Raw genomic sequence first — 22,132 nt, forward strand, 5'->3', positions numbered from 1 at the left:
AGGGGTGGGTCTTCTACCCACACCTGGTGGAGGGAGAGTTACAGTCTGGGATTACGTTAGGGGGAGAATTGTTGATAAATCCTGACTTCCCAAAGCTACAGAGATCCAGGAGACAAAGGCCAAAGGGGAGGCAGGAGGGTAGACAGCAGCTGCAACTAGATAAGCAGATGCTGCTTAGATGCTGGGGCAGCCTGTGAGATGACAGAGGATGACAAAGTCAAGCAGTATTGGCCAAATACTTGTGAAGGGGAGTCTGGGGCAGGAGAAAATTAAATAAAAACTAAATAGAAAATAAAAATCCTGTATCCTCTCCCCGCTCCCCTAGATGTTTGACTCCTTCCAATGGCTGGGACTGAGGGGTTTTCCCTAATTGTACATACCACTTGACATGTTGGTTTCCTAGATTGGGTGTTGGCTAATGCATTCTTATTCTCAATCCATTCCCCCTTTGGCTTCTACTGCTCCTCTGAAGTTGGTGTCCTTGAACGTGGGAGGCCTCAATTCCCCCGTCAAAAAAAAAAGAGTGGTGAACCATTCACGCAAATTTCATCCAGACGTTATATTTCTGCAGGAGATGCACTGGGAGGCGGAAGGTGATTCGATATTGCGGGACCCATGGTTAGGTGAATGTGTCTCATCTAAATTTCATAGAAAAACTAGGGGAGTATCAATCTTGTTTCAAAAAGATGTCCAATACTTTATTACTAACTCCATACTTGATTCGGAAGGGAGATTTATAATATTAGATGTGACCATATGGGGAAAAAAATTACACCCTAGTTAACATCTATGCACCTAATGAATTCTTACAAACTTTAACACAAACCTTGGCGCAACGTCAGAACGGTCTTCTAATCATTGCATGAGACTTTAATTCAGTCGATGACCCAATGATTGATAAGCAGCCTACTCCACAAAATCCTTTATTGTCTTCATGTAAACAAAGACATTTCTTTAAGACAACACTACAACTTAGTGACAATTGAAGGCTCTTTAACCCAACTGACCATTCTTTTACCTTCTTTTCAGCAGTACATGGCTCCTGGTCTAGAATAGATTATTTTCTTATAGGTGATCCCTTGGTTTCACAAGTTATAAAAACAGACATTCATAATATTTTGGTTTCTGACCATGCCCCAATTCCACTTCACCTCACTAGATCTACATCGACTGGAAATTTTAAACCATGGAGATTCCCGGCCTATTTGTATAATTCAGAAGAATTTCGTCTTTTCCTTATGAATAGTTGGATGACTTTTACTGATGATAACATTGACTACTGGGAGCAACCAACTATATTTTGGGGAGCTTCTAAGGCTACCATGAGAGGCTTATAATAGAGTATGTTTCCAAACAGAAAAAAAAGCCTCAGCACAATATCAAAATCTCGATGCCTCATTAACGGTTGCTTTACGTACTTACATAGACTCCACTTCCCCAGATACCCAGCTGGCATACACACAAGCAAGACAATTATTGGATGATTTCTTATTATCTCAAGCACAGCGTGATTTGACATTTTCAAAATCCAAGTATTTTCGGTGGGGCAATAAAACAGGCCGTTTACTAGCTACCATGTCAAAATTAAATGCCCCAAAGAGATTGATTACTGCCATTAAAGACCCGACCATCAATTGATACAGTAACTGCACGTATCCTTAAACATTTTGAAACATATTTTTCTAATTTATATGATGCACGCCCATTTGATCAGGCATTACATGATCGTATATTGTCTGAAGCAAACCTCCCTAAAATGTCCATTTCTCAAAATGAAATTTTTCAACAGGAGATAACACTTGAGGAAATAACGAATGCTATTTCTAATCTGACGTTACATAAATCGCCAGGCCCTGATGGGTTGTTCAACTAATATTATAAAATGTTCAGGGGCACATAGCCCCTTCTTTGGGGGAATTATTCAACAAAATTCTCTGCAATAACACAATCTTTCCACATTTTAACAATGCACATACAGTGCTGATTCCCTAACCACAACGGGACCCTCAACAAATAGACTCCTATAGACCGATCATGTTACTTAACACGGACATTAAATTACTGACAAAAATTATGGCAGACAGACTTCAGCTGCTACTTCCACAGCTCCTTACGGACCACCAGCTAGGGTTTGTTCATCGCAAACACTTAGTTAAAGGAATTTGAATAGCAATAGCAGCGGTGGTGAAATCTTCTGGAGAATCTTGCACTCAAAATATTCTTCTAAATTTGGATATGACTAAGGTGTTTGATACTGTCCTGTGGCCACATTTACTTAGGGTGGTCCACGTGCGACAATTTGATCCTGTTTTCATTAATTTTATAAAATACATCTACACCAGCCCTTCCACCTCTTTGCTGATAAATGGATGTTGTAGCAACCCTATTGTTATGTTCAGGGGCACCAGGTAGGGTTGCCCCCTTTCCCCTATTTTATTCAATTTAGCTATAGATCCACTGCTCCGAATTTTACAAGGTGGGGACTATTTATGAGAAATTAGGATTGGTCATGGGGAAATAAAACTGAATGCTTCCGCGGATGACATCTTGTTGCTTGTACATGACCCCTCTGAGTCTCTTGATAGAATATTTTCTCTTTTGGCTGACTTTGGATTAGTGTTTGGCTTCGAAGTCAACACATCTAAATCGGTGGCGCTTCATCTTGGGAACTCCTCCTCTCGTGTTTCTTTTAAGTCCAATATCCCTATAATGTGGGCTCACCAACAATTTACTTACCTTGGGGTTAAAATCTCAAATAATCCTTTCCTCCTTTATGATCTAAATTTTTCTTCAGTAATACACTCTATAGCAACAGAATTGGACGGCTGGAAAAATTTATTGTTGTCATATTTGGGTAGGGCTAATCTTATTAAAATGATTTCATTCCCAAAATTAATGTTTCTAATACAAGCGCTCACTTATGTGATCTCTAATAAAGATGCAAAGTCGATTAATCATAGTTTTAGACAATTTTTTTGGAAAGGTAAGCATCCAAGAATAGGTTTGAATAAGCTGCAACAAACAAAACACAATGGGGGAATAAACTTTCCTGATGTCCTATTGTACTCCTATGCAGCACATATGAGATACATTAAAGACTGGTTACATGGTCGAGATCTCTATGCAAACACGAGAGGGAATTCCTGGGAGAAATGAATCTTACTAGTTTCCTTCATGTGCATGATCAGGAAATTTCACCGGAAATACGTGATAACCCATTACTCTGGCATACTAGGAAAACTTGGCATGTATTGAGACATAAATTTGGATTAAACACAAATAAATCCCTGTTCCTCACTTTTATTGATAATCCCGAATTTCAAAATGGGCAAGCTTCTTACCCTTTTTCCATTTGGCAAACCCATGGAGTGAGTGCTGTGAGGGTTTTGGTTTGTGTGTCGGCGAGGAGGCCTTCCACATTCCAGGAGGCTAGGGAACACTATCCCTGGATGGCAACTCATCCTATTGCATTCCTACAGGCCCAACATTACATTAGTTTTATTATAAGATCTTTCTCACCTTCGGATTGGAATAACCCATTAGACACCCTACTATAAAACCAATGCTTGACAAAAAAAGCTATTTCCTTAACATATAACTGCATACGTCAGGTATTTATACCAGATAAATCTGATAATAACCTAACCCCGTGGCTGTCCCAACTTCCTAATGTATCATCGAACGATATACTTTGGTATCATGTCAAGGCATGTACTCTATTACCTTACTCTCCATATATAGCTATGTTCTTAAACATATTACATAGAGCTTATTTATCTCCAAATAGGAGGTTCTTGATAGGAGATTCACCAAATTCCAACTGTTACAAATGTGGCACTAATTCAGCAGATTTTTTTCATTGTCTTTGGGATTGCACTGTAATTCAAGGTTTTTGGATTCAGGTCAGAGAAGATTCTACTGATAATTTGGTTAATTACATCCCTATGACACCTGAATGGACTCTGTTTGGTATGCTTCCTCCCAATACTCGTATATCGCATGGCGGCAAATGTCTCTTGTTAGCTATAGGAGCGGCGGCCTGCAAGACCATTCTACAAACCTGGCTACAACCCTCTCAACCATTATTGTCACTTTTTAAAGCTGAATTACATTACCTGTTCAGGATGCAGTGGGTTGCAGTAGTTCTAGATAGTTCTAGATAGAGAAACCAAAGTTGAGAGGTTATTCCTAATGTGGGAATCATATATAGCCACCCTATCATTCTCAATAAGAACACAAATTCATAATAGTTTAAAGGATACGACTTGGTATATGTTACAAATGGCAGCTAATGACCCTCCAATTCAAATGTAATATAATCTTTCAGTTGATAATTGAAGTCGGCCAAAGTGTTTTGGATAAATCCTATTCTGATGAGGGGATGGTGGGGGGATAGCGGGGCACCGTGGCATGGCAACTATTGACTATGATTGTAATTAACTTGATTTTTGATCACATATAGTATATATATATATATATATATATATATACATATATTGTACCTCATTATTGTGACATTATATCATTTAACAGTATGATGATGATTAATATTTTATATTAATGTATGTTGATTAACTTAAGTTTCGAAAACTTTATTATCGCTTGTCACAATGATTTTGAATTTTACTATTGATGCTTCAATAAAAAAAAGAAAAAGAAAAAAAAAAGAAAAGAAAAATCCAAACGAAAGAAAGAATAGATGAAAATATAGATACATATGAAAAAAAAAGTGGTCATAACATGGCAAGAACTGAGGGAACTAGATAGTAAAGAGACTAAAAATTTGAGCTAAAGGAAAAACAATCGAGAGAGGCAATGCAGTATACCTATCCATCAGGAATTCAAAATGGAAAGAGGAAAACTTCCTGTCAGGGACAGTATAAAAACACATCTAAAAATCTGCTTCTAAACTGTCCACGATTGGACTCATTATTAACAAAAATGCATCTGTTAATCACATCTCCACAGTTCCCAGAAATTAAAAAAAAACACAGTAAGGGCACTTATTATCACTTCCCAATCTTATAATGTTTATAATGATGACTAAAAAATCAAGTAGATATTTTAATTATTAGACACATATTTACTTAAATAGGAAGGAAAATATAATTCATTTTAGGGACGTATTTTGTCATCATCATTATTATTATTATTATTCGTTGCTGTGCATAAATTATATAATTTAATTCAACATTATAGAATACATTTCTGCTGATTACATCATTTGCAAAGTTATGTGATTTGCATACTGCATAAATGGAAAAATGTTGTACAAGCTAATCCAATGAAAGCAAACATCTGGTTGTTACTTATGTCACAAAACAGTTCTTTGTATCACATTAATAAGTCTTGTTTTTAACAGGTTACTGCATAAGCTGCTGTAAACTGAAATTCCTATCAAAAGATTTAAACCAAAATAAATGGGACTAATATAAAAGTTTGCTGGATTGTGTTAGGTAGATAACAGCAAATTTCTAAAAATAAAGCAGACAATCAAGACTGACTAAAATGACTAAATATAGGTGGAACCCTGCAAAATATGACTAATGAGATCCATGAGTTGCTCTTACATGAAAAATGATATCTCCACCGGCAAAGCTACAAGTCATGTATTATTGTCATATGAACAAATGAGATAAACTGTAACCATTAATCAAGTATTCAAGTGGCTATTTCCATGTACCATAAGGACACACTGTTGTCTCGCTACCTCTTGTAACAGTTTAATAACCCGTAATTCTTAGCAACTATAACAAATATACATATTCAAGTAGTATAAAAATAAATATATATTAGTGGAGTTGACAGATACTGTTTCACATCCTCCATAACAATCTTTATTATCACTAACTTTGTTTTAAACAGTTTTCATAAACAAAAATGAGTTATATATAATTGAATTTCAACTTGTTCATATTCAGTTATATTAGTTACTTCTACCATAATACCAAGTTAGTATATTGTGGTGATAATCAATTTCACACATACCAGTGTCTGGGGTGTATTGGGATTAATAGGGTTAAAGAACAATAAGAAAAGACCTGATTATATGTTGTTCACCATCATCTCTTATGCATAGTAATACAAATGCTCATAAATTTGCATCTCCAGGTTCTTCTAATACAATTTTTTTGGAAGTTTCATGTGTGGTTTGGAAACAATCAGGTTTATTAAAGGCCAAATTACTAAGGGACTGATCCCGAGTTAAATGTACTGCTGATGTCGGACACAGTGAGCCATGCTCTCATGTGCATGCTTACACTTTTAGTTCTACAAGTCCCAGCATACAATTATTTTACTCAATGTTGGGAAAAATTTTATGTAATTTGTAGAGCTTTCAAACAACCAGGCTTTGGATGTGATTTGCATTTTCATTGTCACTTGTGTGGGCTTGAGCTAAATGCGTGTTATTTTGAAAATCCCACTAAATCGAGTACTTAGCACATTTTCCTCATAACTTTAATGCTAATTTAGACATGTTGTTAAGCAATGTTTTCCATATTTGTGCTTTTGGACATACTAGGAGAATAAATGTGCACATCACCTATAGCAATAAGTAATGCATTTAATACAGGTATTATAGACATCTTTCTGACATCAGACACTCAATGATATCATATCAAGAGAAGAGTTCATTGGCAAACATTACGAAAAGTTATAGGAATAAGAGAAGAAATATTAATATTAAAGATGTCAAGGTTGAGAAATGAAAGTTTATTAGCATTGCATAGAAGATACTTTTTTTGCCATTGAGCAAGAAAAAGTAGATCTTTTTGACACTATAAAATAGCATATAATGTTAATTTTAAATAGATCTATGGTCTCTTGTTCCTCTTTTTCTTATTATTTGAATAAATAATGTGTTAGTAAAATATGTTGATTGTTAGCAATTTTTTCATATTGTTAGTAATAAAACAGCAAAAAAAATTTAAGTACATTTATTTTTTAAGTATGGCAGTCACTTTTTATTTATTTTACTGAGTGCTGCATTTGCAGTGCTAGTATAGTACTCATCTGCAAGTTAATTTCCATCCTGTTCACTATCTCTACAGTAAAGTTCCATATCTACTCCAGTCTATATCCTTTGGTCACTCGGTTACCAGTGTAAGTCCTGACAGCATCCTGGTATCGGTGAGAACATCTTTCTCTATGGGATAAAGGTGGCTGTTATAGGTGAAGGCCTCTGAGTCATGGTTCTAAGAGCTTACTCTAGGTGAAGCATAACACTGCCACACTGGTGGGTCTATTTACTAAGTCTTGGATGGAGATAAAGTGTACAGAGATAAAGTACCAGCCAATCAGCTCCTAACTACCATGTCACAGGCTGGGTTTGAAAAATGACAGCTAGGAGCTGACTAGCTGGTACTTTATATCCATCTACTTTACCTCCATTCAAGGCTTAGTAAATAGACCGCCATTGTTTCCCCCAGCACCCTGAATGATAACAGTAACCAGATATAAATCCCACATAATATTAGAATTCAGAGATCTTGGTTACCAGTGATAATGGCTCCTTACTACAATATGTCTAAGCTAAGAGCTACCTACCTTGGAGCAACCCCATGATGCTCTATGTGGCATGTCAGGGCCTGCCCCTCCTCCTAATGCAGGGACCTCTCTGCCTCTCACAACAGACATATATAGTAGCAGATGCTCAATTAGCTTAGTGATATCATTCAGGTTTATTAACACTATAGTTTTTTTACTGGTATGCTGCACTGGGCTTTCTGGCTTATGATGGTGTTTTGGGGTGCCACACCCTGCACCTAGATATAGCACTAGGGACCCCAAATATACAGAGATGCCTTGATGCGGCTTTGGGGCTTATTCACACATTTGTGCAAATATGTGTAACCAAGATCTCTGAATTCTAATATTATGTGGGATTTATATCTGGTTACGGTTATCATTCAGGGTGCTGGGGGAAACATTGTCTCTCTTTTTTTTCTTGATTATAAATACCCCTCCTTTTTGAGCACCTGAATTATATCATTAAGCTGATTGAGCATCTACCATTATATATGTCTGTTGTGAGAGGCAGAGATGTTCCTGCATTGGGAGGAGGTGCAGGCCCTGACATGCCGCATGGAGCATTATGGGGTTGCTCCAAGGTAGGTAGCTCTTTGCTTAGACATATTGTAGCAAGGAGCCATTATCATGTGGCTCCTTGCTGGTTAATCATAGACCCAGATTGGGGTAATGGAGGAGTGAGGTGTGGTGCCTCTGGACTGGCTGAGCTGGATGGCTTTAGTGTGGCATATCTTTACATTCTATTAACACTTTTCACTTATTAATTTTTTAACACTATTTCTCTATTTTAATTACATTTCATTTTTGTATCACCTTCTTTATAGCTTCGGCTTCCTAAATACTAATTTATTAACACTATAGTTTTTCACTGGTATGCTGCCCTGGACTTTCTGGTTTATGCTGGTGTTTTGGGGTGCCACACCCTGCACCTAAATATAGCACTAGGGACCCCAAATATACAGATATGCCTTGATGTGGCTTTGGGGCTTATTCACACATTTGCGCAAATATGTGTAACCAATATCTCTGAATTCTAATATTATGTGGGATTTATATCTGGTAACTGTTATCATTCAGGGTGCTGGGGGAATCAATGTCTCTCTTTTTTTCTTGCTTAGAAAAACCCCTCCCTTTCGAGCACCTGAATGATATCATTAAGTTGATTGAGCATCTACCATTATATATGTTAGTAAATAGATCCTTAGGACACCCAGCACTATCTGTGTAGCCCCTGCTGGACACTTGTGTGCTCCTATCTGCTGGAGAACCTGAGACCTCTTCACTGAAACTGTATGTATCTTGATATCATAGCTGATGTGAGTTGTGTGCCATGCCTGCACACCTGCACTATATCAGTACTGATCTCCTCGCCCATCAAAAGACTCCCTCACCATGGGTGTTCTATCAACAATGCTCATGAGTCCCAATCTGGCTTCTCATCAGTGACTTCAACTGTGGCGCCCTGCCTTCATCCATGGATCATTTTCATGACGCTCTGGTTGCTTTTCCCTTTTCTGCTCTGAAGCACCCTGAAATTGATTCCTATATTTATTTACAGTTATTTACCAATATACCATTTTTTCTCTATTTTACTTTGAGGGTTATTTGCTCTGTATTTGGACAGGAGTATCACATTTTGATTTAAAGCATTTGGGTGCACCTTAGTGGTGAAACATTGGAATTGCTTCTGCCAACTCTTTATTTTCTACAGGACTAGTAAGAGTACAGAAACAGGATTATATAAAGAAGTGAAAAGACACTGCTTATTTCTTGAAGATTATTCCAGCCTGTCAGGAATTTTTCTCAGATACCATATTTTGCCTTTTACCCTAACCCCTGGCACTGGTTATATTCTTTACATAAGATACTGTAGTGTATTTTCCCACCAACCCTCACAATGAACAAACATAACTTTTTTATTTTCTATTTGTTCTCTAATATATAAATCTACAAAAGGAGCAGAAGAACCACTGGACAAGTTATGTAACATTTCAATGGCAGGACAAAGTGACTACCTTTTCACCACTCGCTTCACTCGTTTAAGTGGAAACTGATTTGATTACTGCTTCTTCAACTAAAACTGACATTAAAGACCTGAGAAGTTTCATTTCACAGAAATGAACAAATAATTCTCCTCTGATTTAAAATTTGCTATTTGTAAGTTTTGGGTGTCAATTCTCTAAGGCAATGTCTATGTTGAAACTAAGATGGACAACACTAAATATGACACCCATTATCTCTATGGTGAAATTACATTTTTACGAGGCAAAGTTTAAGATTTTGAAAATCGTAAGAGCAGAAAAATTAACATACTGTATTAGGAATGTGCCTAGTCTATAGCAGCTGATGATAAAACTGTTTCTGTCTCTGGTCTCATCTAGACTCTGAGCCCCCATGAGATGTGGTTTTAGAGCTTCATCTGCGATCAGAAAATAATGCAACCTTGGAGATGTGAGTTTCCTCCGGAAGGCTTACAATGGTTGGGAGACATGACTCTATTGAGACTTTCCATTAAGCCAGAAAACTTAATAAACTGAACCTACAAATGCATGATCAATACAAATCTTCTGATCATCCAATATCTTCAGGGTAGCATCATGTACACTCTCACTGAGTGCTCTATTTGACCATTTCCATATGAGGGCTTTGCAAAGGAACTGATTTGTTCTTCTATATTAGATCTACTAATAAAACCATTTTATCAGCCTAATTATTGATATCTGCTAGTTGTGCTGTGATTATGGAAGTTTAGGTCTGTTTTTGATTGCAGCACAGAGCTTTATTTTGTATGCAAGGGAACATTGAGTTTTTTTTCTATCAAGAAACACACTCTGATGGGACTGGCCACTCCTTGTCTACTGACATATTTACTTTGGCAGCTATGCCTTTGGTCCCATTATAGAGAAATAATTTGCAGTGCTTGTTTGTAACATTGTTATCTCTGAGATAAAAATGATTAAATTAAGCCATTAAACATCACCCTTGCTAATGTATAGGTCCCCTATATGGATCAAACTATTTTAACACTAATTTTGAACTCCTGGATACCCTCTGCAAAGACCTGCTCTTGGTAGAAAGTTACTACATAATCTTTTCAACCTGTTTTTAAACACTCCTTAATACCATCGGCCAGTACAAAATAAAGTAGCTGCATAGATAGATATTCATATAACTGGGCTGCCCTTTTTGGACTGCTGTGAGCACTCCATTCAGTAACACATAAAAGAGATTCTTGCATCAATATGTTTTAGGATGTAATAATGTGAGACACAGTATTATAGATGGAAATCTCATTACCAATCCCTGGTCTTATCCCTCAGTAGCTTTGGTGACTTTAGATTCTTTTTAACAAACTAATGCTCTGTTACAGACAACACCATAACTTTTTATATCTTTAAGGTCTGTTTCAATTATGTTACAAAAACAATGTCTGTAAGGTCAATGTAGAAACTCTTAAAGGCCTCAGGGCCTCTTGTACTAAAACTGCAAGGCATGCAGAAATCATTTTAACCCACTGGTGATAGTAACATTTGACTTTTCCACCAAACTGTGGATGACTTGGTGTATGTAGTTGTGGTTTTATTCTAAGAAGTTGACTCATCTCTTTCAGACTATTCCAGCAAAATATGTGCATTTGCAAGATTATATTATTTAAGGTATATCATATCCATTCATTCCTGTGTTTCTTACCAGTAATTCAGTACAAAGAACAACTGTGCCAATGGCAGCAAAAGCAATTTTTGGGTGACAGGTTTACATTCAGAGCTTTGCAATTAGCATTCATTGTCTTGTATACACTGTGCATTTTCCCACTTTGTCCTTTCATGTGAATTACTGTACAATCTTTAACTTTTCCATTAATGTTTTTTCACTTGGTAAACATATATCATTTGAAACTGTGCAAATATTTTCTTTACAGTTTTATCTTTGTGCTACTGCCTTTGCAAAAATATCTGCTGTACGATTTCCATTAGTAATTTAATTATGTTTGGTCATATGGGGTGGCATTTGAATACCACAATCTTGGAAGCAAATGTATAGTTTCTAACAACTCTTAAACTGCTTCTGCATGTGCAATTGGGTTTCCTGTTATTGTCATTAAGTCTTTTTGTTTTCATAATTGCCCAAAATCATGCACTACATAAAAAGCATATCTACTATCTGTGTATATATTTACACTTTTCCTTCTTGCTGATAGAAAACTGTTATTAGTACATTTAGTTCAGCTAACTGAGCTGAGTGTGGTGGTAAAAGAGGGGTGGAAATTAACTATTTATGTGTCATATCTGTCACAGCATACCCTGATTCTATTGTCTGAGTTTTTGTCTGCCTATAGCAGCTACTCTCAGCAGGGCACACTAAGTAAGGGTTCTGGAGAGGTACATCTTCCAAATTTACCTCTGGAAGTAATTGTTTATATACATATGTTAAGCAATCATGAATGGTTAAACTTTCCTCCCCCATTCCTCTCACTCTAACTCATCTGTTGCATTAACTGGTAGTAGATTAGCTGTGTTCAAAATATTACATTTGACAAGGGTAATGTCAGTAGGCATAATGAGAGCCTGTCCCCATTTTGTAAAGCATGCTGCACTCACATATTGAGATTTCTGACAAGCTAATATACCTGATATTGCATATGGGGCATATACTTCAAAATTGCAACTCAAAACAATGTTTAAGGATTTGTCTACAAGTACAACTGTTATTTGTGCATTAATACATACTGATAATCCCTTTGTAACTAGGTCTCAATGGGCACTGAAATAAGCAACTGGTCTCTGCTTATCACCATGTAATTAGGAAGGACCCCGCCTGCATGTGATAGATATTCATGACGTTAAAAATTTCAGTTCCTAGGATGTTATTTTTCAGTAGTTCACATAATAAATTAGTTTGTTTGGTATACACCAAATGTACTGGTGCAGAAGCTTTAGTCAATTCATACAAAGATGCATAGGTATCAAATTTATTCAGCAACCTACCATTCCCTGAAAAAAAATGATAGCTCCCTGGATCATTGATGAGAGATCACTATAAGGAAATGATCTCTCATCAGTGATCCAGGGAGCTGATGCATTTGGACAACCTACTATCATACCACACTGTAAGATGCCCAATACCGTCCGATCTTGGAAACTAAGCAGTGTTGCGTTTGGTCAGTACTTGGATGGGTGACCGCCAGGGAATACCGAGTTTAGTAGAACTCTCTATCTAGCCCCTTATTCCCTGCCTAACACTGACAGCAGAATCACTGCTCTTATCTTCCTTCAATCTATTCACTTTTCTACATTGTTACTTGTCTGGCACAAAAAGCTATCATTTGTGATTTTTGAGGCTGAGCTAACTGGCACAAATTCAGTGCCTTTAATTTTTATACCAGCTTGCGGAATTGGCAGCTTTGGTATCATAACTCAATTTAGGATTATACCTCCTATCATAATTAAAGACCAAAGATATATTTTTCATATTTATATTTATGTTATGTGTATGTTTGTGTGTGCAATTTTGGATACCACCTTTTAATTATTCTCATTAAAAGGCAAGTTTTAATATACTTACCTATTTTTTGATCATTGTTATTCAGCATAAGAGTACACCCAAAAAAGAGTCTTACTCCTTCTCCACTCACGTTCTACAGTACTATTGTTGACTCAGGGTGCACCGCCACATAGACTTTATCTCTGAATATTCCCCCCGATTGTCTTATTTTGGTCTTTCATAAATTTTTGTAACTGGTGCGGAAGCTTCCCTCTTACATGTTTTAACATAAAAGAGTTCCCATAGATTAAAGACCAATTGTTACCTTTACCTCTTGTATTTCTTTAGAGGAGTAATTTTTGTCGCCACCCCTTCTGCATGTATTATATTATTTGTATTAGGTAAAGTAACTTTTACAGTTATAAGTGATATTTAAGCCCCCTATCAATTAGAAATGTATGTTTAGAATGTACAGTTATCAAATTCAAATCTATAGTTGGTCACTTAGGATAATAACATATTAATTTCATAGTGTTTAATGAGGACTGCTTCATCCCAACATGGAAGATCTTGTTCACTTTTTGCAGTGTCATTTTTAGAAAGGGACTGTCTAGGTTTATTTAAGCATTTACATTCCCTTGCAAAGTGTCCTATCCCCAGGCAACAGAAACAAATGATGTGTAATTTATAACATTTTTGGTGACAGGTTTTTATTTTACTGTTGGTCAGCCATATCACATATGACTCGAGCTGCTTTAACCTGTACATTCATGAGTAACAGAGCACAACTCTTGCTCTTAAATCAAACATATTCAACAATAAAAATCTGAGAGCCCATGCTTTGTATCTTTCACTTGGTAAAGGATAATAAAGTATTCCATCCGTGTGCTTACGACAGGCACTTACATTGCCATACTTTCACACATACATATAAAGGTATCTTTACAAGGTGCAGTACTTGATTCAGGTTCTCTCCATTCCACCCCTAAGGTCAAAACGTACATGTGAATTCTATCAGGAGTGCACATAACGGTATATTTGCTTTTTCCTATACCAATTCTTTTACACATGCATGTAAAGGTATTTCTGCAAGGTGCTGTACTTGTTTTCAGGTTCACCCCTTTCCACCCCTTAGATCAAAACTTACCTATGTATTCTGTCATGAGTGCACATAACGGTATCTTAACTCCTTCCTCAGAGGCAGAAGCACATGGGTGGAATACTGAATTATCCTTTACCAAGTGAAAAATACAAACTGTGGGTTACCATTTTTTTATGCATCTGTTGTAAACCTGGCCAAGTTTTCCTTTACCACCTTAATTCTGTGGGTCCCTGCATAATCATCATTATTTCCCCCCAGCTAGGCTGGCATGGAAATTGAGTTGTAAATGCTTTTATCACCTGTTTCTCTTCTTCTAAGACTTGTCTATCTGTACCTTTTGGTGGCTCAAATAGCCGATGTTGTCATCCTACCTCTGAATACAGGTATGTCCATTCTCATCTATACTTTTCCCTGCAAATGCATTGCGGGAGCGATTATTTACACCCACATTTGACATGGTCATGGAAGTGTCTGCACCATGCGATTCTATGCAGCAAATACCCACTGCCACATGTAGGATGAAGATGAAAACAATTGTGTCTTATACTCACTCACAATACTAAATCAGAGGTTAATAAACGGTAAACAATTTTACCATATTAGTAAATGTGCGTGAGTGTGTTCTATACAAGCTTTCTAGTTTAGGATTAATTTAATTTGGTCTTTTCCTATATTCAGCACATGGAGTACATATCTGATTTAATTCTGGTCTGGTCTAAGGGACATTAATTAACCATACCTTGCCTTAATCAGTTATTACCATTCTCAGGGGAGCTTTTAAAAATGGTTTTCGCTGCACTTCTCTGCTTTATTTACTACCAGTGTTAGGTGTGTCTGGGTGTATCTTGGCATAATATATTCCCATTTTAGTTCTACTCTTCATTTTATGCAGTACTAATTAATTGGCCCCATTAATCTCTAAGCGATGTTAAACTAAATTTCATCCTCATCAGTATATTTTGTGTCATAAGTGTGGGTAAAAGTATCATAAGCATGTGTCCCTTTCTCATCCTCATCATCATCATCATCATCATCATCATCTCTCTTTGCCATACAACAGAAAGCTATAAGATCTGTGGTTTAATTGTAGAGTCCCACTTTCATCTGTCTGATACTATATGTATCATATATTTGTGTTTTAGGATTAAATAGTAATTATCTTCACTACTATGTCTGCCCTAATTGCACTTGGTTACGTTTTATTAGCTAATGCCATTTTTGTTGAAAGAATAATTTGCAATGATTTTGGACTCTGTGTATATTGTTTTAGTGGACATTGTCTGTGCTAAATATGGTGAAGGGTATACATAAGTAGATGCTTTTAACAAGCCTTCCACTCCTGATGTTTTTCTCCTAATTTATTTCTCAATGCTTTCAAATTATCCATATCAAAGTTCCTATCAAAGGTATATCAGGATATTCAGTTCCATACTTTGGATACATCACAGTTGCTGGACTGTCATACTAACTTCTCTATTTGTTCTTAAAGATCTCAACCACAAACTATTATATGGCTTATAAAGCACTAAAGGCTGTTGTTTGTTTATAAATATATTTATACAAGGCAATCAAAAACAAAATATTTTTACTTAGAATTCAGTAAAAGCTACAAAAACCATGATATTATATTTTTGATCATTCAGCTTCCATTTTGTATTTACAGATGTGTCCTCATAGAGTACATCTTTGTTGTAGTCAGTGCTGCTGAGAGGGAGGGAGTGGGTACACTCTACCCAGACCTGTTGGGTGGTCCGGGGTAAGGTAATCCTGTTGCTTTTCCACTTCCTCTATGTGACAGTGCCACTGCAAGCAGAGAGAGGACACCGCTGCGGCGGCAGCCTCTCTCCCCAGCGCAGCACATATGCTGCTGTGTGCTACACTGGGGAGAGAGGCAGCTGCAGAAGCATTGTCTACTCTCACCATGCATGATGATTGAGTAATTACACCCCCCCAGCTGCCGTCCTTGCCACCCCTGTTGCTCACCTGACACCCTGTGTCTAGTGCATGTGCCCACATCGCAAAAGCGCAAACACTTTTGAAAACTATTTCTAAAGGAGGGGGCTGGCCACACCTCCCTGGATTGGCCATGCCCCATCCAATTACATGGGCCTGGCACAGCTGTCAGCGCCCCATGCTGTAGGTGCACCAAATAGACCCTCTTGGTGCATCAGGTCCCTTGAGACTCTGCTAGTGTTTGGGCATCATTTTTGCATCTTATTTTGCCAAAAATGCATATTAGTCACAATACAATGTGACTAGGATGCACCAGTAGACTGTGCAGGTTAATTTGATATGCAACATTTGTACTGTATGTGACTGAGTCTGCAATCGAAGTACTACGATGTAGCAGCTGTGGCTTTTAACAAATGCCAAGTTCTGTTGTGCTTTAAATAAAGATTGTCACATATAAAACTAATCTGCATAGTCATCTCATTGCAACTATAGTAAGATGTATCTTTGGCAAAAAAAAAAAAGACCCTAGCATAGTTGCACAGGACCTGTCAGCTCACTTGCACCAGGCATCTCCCGCTGTGTAGCGTATTGAGGCCACATGTATAAGGACACATCCGTAGTCAACCTTGTAATGCCCTTAATTTTCAGTTTAGTCCTAGTCCTCATGATTTGTGTCTTATAAATTTGGTCTGTCCTACATGGTGTTATCTTGGAGACAGAAAAGTAAAAACTTGTTAATTCACAGATGATATCTTCCTCTAACTTTTTCATCCCTGAGACTCATTTATGCGGATAAATGTAATAGCCTCCAAATTCCAGAGGTTCAGGAATTTTGTGAGAGCGTGCAAGGTTGGTTTTGCCTTGTAAATGATTGCTGTTTTAACAAAAAATGGGCAGACTTGCACAAAATTACTGCACCTCCAGAACTCGGAGGCTTTTTAGCTGATTGAGAGGTTTGGGAATTCAGAGCTGTATCTAGATTTTTTGGAAACCTTTATAAAGACATAGGCCCTCATTCCGAGTTGTTCGCTCGCTAGCTGCTTTTAGCAGCAGTGCAAACACTAAGCCGCCGCCCTCTGGGAGTGTATCAAAGCTTAGCAGAAGTGCGAACGAAAGGATCGCAGTGCTTCTACTAAAAAAGATTGTGCAGTTTCAGAGTAGCTCCAGACCTACTCCTAGCTTGCGATCACTTCAGACTATTTAGTTCCTGTTTTGATGTCACAAACACGCCCTGCGTTCACCCAGCCACGCCTACGTTTTTCCAGCCACTCCTGCATTTTTATCTGGCACGCCTGCGTTTTTTCACACACTCCCAGAAAACGGTCAGTTACCACCCAGAAACACCCACTTCCTGTCAATCACTCTGCGGCCAGCAGTGCGACTGAAAAGCGTTGCTAGAGCTTGTGTAAAACTGCATCGGCTTTTGTGAAAGTACGCCCCATACGCATGCGCAGAATTGCCGATTTTTTGCCTGATCGCTGCGCTGCAAATGAAAGCAGCTAGCGATCAACTCGGAATGAGGGTCATAGACACTGAATAAGCAAACAATCTGTCCCATGCAGTATCTGTTTGTGTAGTTGCTGAAAAGCATTTGTCTCCTTTATAGATTTAACATATAGAAATCTATTTCTGACTTGGGCAAAGAGGTAGTGGGTTGGGCTCATCTTTCCTTTCTGGGTAAAGTTATTTCAAATGATTTAATCTATGAGATTTTTGGGCCGTCTCTTTTTCCTTTTGGTCAAACTGGCACCCAAAAGGACATCTCTGTAATCAATACATATTTGTCTTTTTAAACTCAGTAGGGTCAAATGGGGTTATCAATCTACCTAATGTGGAATGCTACAGTCAGGCTACTGAATTATGATGGTATAGCACAACTCTGGAGTACAAATTTGGGGAAGTGGATGGGTTGGTCTATGCACTAGGTGTGTGTGCAGATGTGGATGTGTGGATAAATACACTGGAATGATTGTCTATTTGAGAAATATATTTATTATACTGTAAAAATTTCAGAATTACAGTGCTCACTAATCTGGTACTGTATGTCTCTGTAAGCTACCTACAGTATATGTGGAATCTCCTGATGATTGTTTTCATTATATGGGGAATATATACAATATAATGGCTGTTGGGATGCTGTTTGTCACTATCCCGACAGTGGCATCCCGGTAGCTGGCATATCGGCGGTGAGTCCCCTCGTAGACTCGCTGCGCACACCACAGGTTATATTACCACTCAAGTGGGAATATGGGTCTGTGGTTGGGATTGTGACAGCAGCATTTAGCCACCTGTCGGGATTCTGGCATTAGGATCCTGAAATCAGGAATCCCAAGAGGTGGTATATTAACTGCATACCATATGGGGACCCCTGTGTGCAGTGGTTTCAGGTAAACTTTTAGGGAACACTTTTAACATAGGGTCTTAATGCCAGAACCCATGTTCCCCTGTGGGTATGAAAGTTCCTTTATTGTAAACAAGTCCAGGATAGGGTGAACCTCTAGCAGCATTCTGCTTGGTTACATCCCAATAAATGGTCAAATGTCTTGAAAATTAGACTGTCTGTGTATTAGGGTTGCAGGCTTGTATATTACTTACCGCTGGGGACATGCTCCTGCATGCCTGAGTCGTGCATTCATTTGACCATTATGGGGGGATCTGGGCATTAGAACCTCCGTCTCTGGAAAATTTTATATTTTCTATAGTATTGTGTGTCATTGTCATCATGTGATCATCAGATAAGGGGCATATCTTTGAAAGAAGAAAGTCCCTTCTTTCAGATAAGGGAGCTCCTTAGTACATGTGTGACACCTCTAGTGGTGGGTGTTGTGTGTAGTGTGGATCATACCAGGTCTATAAAGGTTCTTCTTCCTGTCATGTCATGGCAAAGAAACAGAGAACACCAAAGCCCCAATACAAGGCACACACCAACAAATAAAGTGATATTTGAATGTATTAAATGGTGTTTGAATTAATAAAAGTGATGTTAACATTTATTAAATGGTAACACTTTGTCCCTGTAAATGGTTCAAGGGTAGTTGAATGAACAATAAGCATAGTAGTGAATATCTTTTAATAGTAAGCACCAGCAAAGGTCAAAATTACTATAATACTGTAATACTTAAATATTGGCTGTTGCTAAGGGCAAAACTGTTGAGCCCTACTTTGAATAAGCTATGCAATATTAATAGTGCAGTATGCTAAATTTTTCATAAAAAGTATTAATTTACTTTAAAAGAAACTACAGCAAAGCACTCTGTGGCAATAATACACATGAATATAAACATCCACAATAAAGAACCAGTAATGCAATATCTCTAATGCATTCAATAACAATATAAATAACATTCACAATAAATTATGTAACGGTAGACAAACAATCTACTCATTAACCTTATGAGTGCAATAAGTTCTGAAGGGCTATTTATCCTTAGAATAATGAGACATGGCAAAGAAGTGGGTTGACCTAAGGATCTTTGCTGGCCAGCTCTTGCACCAGTGATCATAAAATGTGGGGCAGGAAATAATGGAGGATTATAGTGGCACAGTATGGACTGAGTATCTCTATGTGTAGATGCAAAGGGCAGTCCCATAACTCCAGTATAGCAACTATAGTAGTGTTTTCCAACCTTGGTCCTCAAGGAACACTAACAGTCCAGGTTTTCAGGATATCCATGCTTGGGCACAGATGGATAAATCAAAATAACTGAGGTGCCAATTAAGTCACCTGTGTTTAAGTACAGCTACTGTATACTTAAAACCTGGACCGTTGATGTGTCTTGAGGCCCAAGGTTGGGAAACATTAATCTATGGCATGCAGTTACAAATATCATGCAACTTTGTAGGGTATTAGTGCTGCTGATGCAAAATGTAACTTAGCTTTTTGGAGAAAAGTGCACTGTTCCTTTGTTTATGCTTCCAGGCTGCAAAAAGGTAAAATGTATCCTATGCACTCTGTGTGGTAATGCAGGTGTCTGTACATGCTGCACAACTTGTCAACTCAGTGTTTACCAAGGACAACTTTACTGCAGACAGGGAGAGCTGGATAATTGTCTCTACACTACAATACACAGTCTCTGCAGAATGTAAATTGTAGGTAAAGGGGTTAAGTTTTGTCCTTGATTGTAGACTTAGTGTATATGTGTGGGAGGTAGCAGTCACAGGCGGGTACACATGTGTGTCGGATACACAGATACACACGTCTGCAGTGATCATAGTCTCTCTCTCACAACCCAGGCTTTTCCCTTGTCTAGTCCTGCTGGAGGTGGCAGGACTGCCTGCAGGGTGTCAGCAGGTTCCTAACTACCAGCCACTAATCCCATAGATTCTGAGCTATCACACATACATACCAGAAACGGGGACAGAGGAAAATCCACTTTTTCAAATGTGAACTCTACATGAAGGAGATAACTTCTTTGAGGGCATGCAGCTTGAAAACGTGACTCTATGCTTTCAAACAAAGATGTCCACAAGAATATACATATCAGGGTGAGGGGGATAGGACACTTTTAGCCATGTCCATCACTTTCACTATATATTATATTTCCTTGTGATGCAGGTTCCCACTCACTCTTCATCATCACTGACTTCATTAAAGCCTAACCTCCTTCTACACTTCTCATTAGTAATAATAAGAAGTGGAGTTTGGGTAAATATGTATTATTACTAATAGAGATGAGCGGGTTCGGTTCCTCTGAATCCGAACCCGCCCGAACTTCAGGTTTTTTACACGGGTCCGAGCAGGCTCGGATCTTCCCGCCTTGCTCGGCTAACCCTAGCGCGCCCGAACGTCATCATCACGCTGTCGGATTCTCGCGAGGCTCGGATTCTATCGCGAGACTCGGATTCTATATAAGGAGCCGCGCGTCGCCGCCATTTTCACACGTGCATTGAGAGTCATAGGGAGAGGACGTGGCTGGCGTCCTCTCCGTTTAGAGAAGAGAGAGACACAGTATTTTGGGGAGCATTATTAGGAGGAGTACTACTATACTGTATACTACTATACTACTTGCTGAAGTGATATTTATACTAGATTAGATAATAGATAGTGTGACTGTAAGTGTATTATCTGACTTGTGGGGGAGACACTGACAGTGGGGAGCAGTTAGAGTCTGAGAGCAGGACTCAGGAGTACATATAACGTACAGTGCACACTTTTGCTGCCAGAGTCAGTGCCACACTGCCATTGTTGTGACCACACTGACCACCAGTATAATAATATATTTTGTGATTGTCTGCTTAGGCCTCGGAGTACTAGTTGCAAGTTGCAACGTGACCTGAAGTGACCACCAGTTTAATAATCAATCACCACCAGTTTAATATATATATATATATATATATATATAATTGTATATAATATATATATATATATAATATTGTATACCACCTACCCGTGTTTTTTTTTTTTTTTTCATTCTTCTTTATACATACTACTATAGTAGCTTACTGTAGCAGTCTGCGGTGCTGTGCTGACCTGACAGTGTCCAGCAGGTCCGTCATCAGTCATTACATAATAAATATATATAGTACCTGTCCGGCTGCAGTACTAGTGATATTATATTGATTTCATCTCATTATCAATAATTTATCATCCAGTCTAGACTCTATATTAGCAGCAGACACAGTACGTTAGTCCACGGCTGTAGCTACCTCTGTGTCGGCACTCGGCAGTCCATCCATAATTGTATACCACCTACCCGTGTTTTTTTTTTTCTTTCTTCTTTGTACATACTACTATAGAGTATAGTAGCTTACTGTAGCAGTCTGCGGTGCTGCTGAGCTGACAGTGTCCAGCAGGTCCGTCATCAGTCATCATTACCTAATAAATATATTATCTACCTGTCCGGCTGCAGTACTAGTGATATTATATATACATACATATATATATTGATTTCATCTCATTATCAATCATCCAGTCTATATTAGCAGCAGACACAGTACGTTAGTCCACGGCTGTAGCTACCTCTGTGTCGGCACTCGGCAGTCCACCCATAATTGTATACCACCTACCCGTGGTTTTTTTTTTTCTTTCTTCTTTGTACATACTACTATAGTATAGTAGCTTACTGT

The 22,132-nt window shown here is 38.0% G+C and overlaps 1 pseudogene; it reads left to right on the forward strand.

Moving 5' to 3' along the window:
• Positions 1-12,617: 12,617 nt before the first annotated feature.
• LOC134912800 (5S ribosomal RNA) lies at positions 12,618-12,737 on the forward strand (annotated as a pseudogene).
• The last annotated feature ends 9,395 nt before the right edge of the window (positions 12,738-22,132 follow it).

Source organism: Pseudophryne corroboree, chromosome 4 (genome assembly GCF_028390025.1).
Source record: "Pseudophryne corroboree isolate aPseCor3 chromosome 4, aPseCor3.hap2, whole genome shotgun sequence".
NCBI lineage: Eukaryota > Metazoa > Chordata > Amphibia > Anura > Myobatrachidae > Pseudophryne > Pseudophryne corroboree.